The sequence below is a fragment of the Fringilla coelebs genome (genome assembly GCF_963513975.1).
Source record: "Fringilla coelebs genome assembly, chromosome: 9".
Classification (NCBI taxonomy): Eukaryota; Metazoa; Chordata; class Aves; order Passeriformes; family Fringillidae; genus Fringilla; species Fringilla coelebs.
Window position 1 is genome coordinate 26,536,935 of NC_140067.1, and position 3,145 is coordinate 26,540,079.

Consider the following 3,145-nt stretch of genomic DNA (forward strand, 5'->3'; position numbering starts at 1 on the left):
CATGGATCAGCTTTTGTTTCCCAGGTCTCAAGGCAGCTATCAACAGGTTTTGGCTGTACTTACTCTCTAAGAAAAATGACTTTAAATGGGTGCCAGCTCTCTCCAGTTTTTTCCAGGGCATCCTATCCACTACTTCCTTAAAAACCTGAAAGTTTGTTCTCCTAAAATTTAGGGTCTTAATCACAGCCAAACTCTTAAGTGCTCCTACAAATAGAAGTCAATATATAGACAAATGTTTACATAAGCCAGTCTGAATGAACACAGGGGGGAAAAAAAATTAAAAAGCAGCTCTCATGCCAAGGATCAAAGCCCAACACTCAGAATTCCCAGCTGGCACTCACTCCCAAGTGCTGCAGCAGTACTGAAACTGTCTTTGCCATTGCAGCCCTTGCAGTGCCCCTCAAGGGCAAGGGCTGGCTCACTGCTGCTGTCCTTCCCCAGCCACAGCTTTCAGCCCAGACCTCACTGTTCTCACCTTGGGCATTCTCAGCTCTGCACTGCCAGAGTGCTGCCAGTGGGAGATGGTTCTCTGCACACTGCATCAACCACGGTGCAGATTATTCCATTCCTGACAACTCAGCAGAATATAACTTACAGGAAGACTGAGTCACCTGTAGCGAAAATTAGGTTCTGTTCCTAATTATTTCACAGAAATTTGTTGGGATTTGAACACACCCTCTAATACCTGCTCTGTTTATGGGGCTGTAAGATGGAATTGTTTTTAAAAATTCCAAAGAAGAGTGCTACAAGGCAATAATTATTAAATAAAATTTAATTTTAATAAAATTATTAAAATAATTCTTCTGCACGAAGAAGAACTTTTAGTTCTATAAAGGAGCGGTGCTTTCTATGGTACGTGGAAGCTCAGTGACTTTTCCCGTCCTTCCGTGCCAGGACAGGAGATGCCAGGAGCAGCCAGCACCCGGAGTGTGCCAGCAGCCACCGCCCAGAGTCCCCTTGGAGCGCCTCCAGCCCTGCTGCTCCTGGCGGGAACGGATTCCCCGGGAGCCCGAGGGATGGATGGATGGATGGATGGATGGATGGATGGATGGATGGATGGATGGATGGATGGATGGATGGATGGATGGATGGATGGATGGATGGATGGATGGATCGCCGGCCGCTGGAAGTTCACACCTGAGGGGTCACCATCTGCCAGAAGGACAGGTGAGTGATCCCAGCACGGGAGAAGTCTGCAGAGGGAACAGCGAGTTCCAGCTCTGTGCTGAAAGTTATGCCATGGCCATTCCTCAGCTGCTGGGAACAATAAGAGATGCGGCAGCTGCTCCTCCCTCAGCAGAGGAGTGGGCAGGCGGAAACGCCTGCAGCGGGAACGGGGTCTGCGGTGTCCGTGAGGAAATCTGGCCCGTGGGCATGCCGGGACCAGGCGAGGCGGCCGGGACGAGGACGGGCGGCCGGAACGAGGCGAGGCGGCCGGGATGAGGACGGACAGCCGGGACGAGGCGAGGCGGCCGGGACGAGGCGAGGCGTCCGGGATGAGGACGGCCGGCCGGGATGAGGCGCGGCGGCCGGGATGAGGACAGGCGTCCGGGATGAGGCGCGGCGGCCGGGATGAGGACGGACGGGCGGGATGAGGAGAGGCGGCCGGGATGAGGACGGACGGCCGGGATGAGGACGGACAGCCGGGACGAGGACGGACGGCCGGGATGAGGACGGACGGCCGGGACGAGGACGGACGGCCGGGATGAGGACGGACGGCCGGGTGCTGCCGGCAGCGGCCACCGGGGGGCGCGGTGTGTGAGGCTGTGCCGGCCCCGCTCCCCCCCCGCCCCGTTGGTCTGACAACGGCACGCGCGGTTCCGCCTGAGGGCCCCGCGGGGGACGGGCCCGACCGGGAGCGACCCCGAGCGACACCGGGAGCGACCCCCGCAGGGGCTGGAAGGTGAGCGGTAGGAGTGGATTTTCACCGTTTGGAGTCTCCCCGAGCTGCTTTGAAGGCTGGAGCTCCTCTGCTCTAGGACAGGCTGGGAGGGCTGGGGGGCTCCAGTCTGCAGCAGAGAAGGCTCCAGGGAGAGCTTAGAGCCCCTTGCAGTGCTTAAAGCTCCAGAGAGCTGGAGAGGGACTTTGCAAAAGGGCCTGGAGTGGCAGGACAGGGCAATGGCTTCAAACTGCCCGAGGGCAGGGTTAGATGGGATGTTGGGAAGGAATTGTTCCTTGTGTGGGTGCTGAGGCCCTGGCACTGGTTGCTCATAGAAGCTGTGGCTGCCCCTGGATCCCTGGCAGTGTCCCAGGCTGGGCTGGACAGGGCTTGGGGCAAGCTGGGCTAGTGCAAGGTGTCCCTGCCCATGGCAGGAGATTGGAAGATGATCTAAGATGATCTTTAAAGTCTCTTCCAGCCCAAACCATTCTATGATTCAAGGAGCAAGGAACCCCCTTTTCCAAGTGAAGTGTTGCATCTCCTCTTGGCTCCCAGCTTGTAGTTTCCAGTTCTTCTGGAAGCAGGCCCGGCCAGTCAGCTGCGATGAGCCACAAGTTCTCAACAGGACGGGAGTGACATGTTTGCAGAGAGGAAGGCTGCAAACAGATCTTCAAGGCCAAGGTAAAATAAGCAAAGGATTTGGCAGAAGCCAAAGGAGTTTGTTGTGTTAGTCAGTTTTCTGGCTGTTGAAGTGACCCCAGGTCAATTTCAACATTTCTGGGTTTGGTTTGTTTTAGTAAAAAATGAATGTGCTATCTCCAGCATATGCGCTCCAATGCATCTACATGTGTTCCCATCTCTTTGTTGGATATCAGGTTGTATTAACTGAAGGCAGAATCATAACACAGCAGTAAAACATTTAGAGGCATAGTTAGCCAGGTTCAGGCATTTTTCACTCTGCTGTTAACTTTTTTGGTAACTGTAAGCAAGGCTTACATTTTTTTTCTCACTTTGAAAATAGCCATAGATGAAAATGGTTATGCATGTGGCATGTAGGATTCATTATTTTGCCTTTCCCTTCTGCTGTCTTTCCCCTGCTATTTTTATTAACTATTTTGACTCTTCTCCATTCTGTAGGTTTGAAGGAATTCTAATTGTTGAGATTGTGGTTCTTTGAAGGTGCACTTAGCCCACCTTTTGCGTGAAGGAAAGAAGACAAAGAGCTCTAAGAAGAGTAGAAATCTCATTTTAAATAAGCATTGAGGA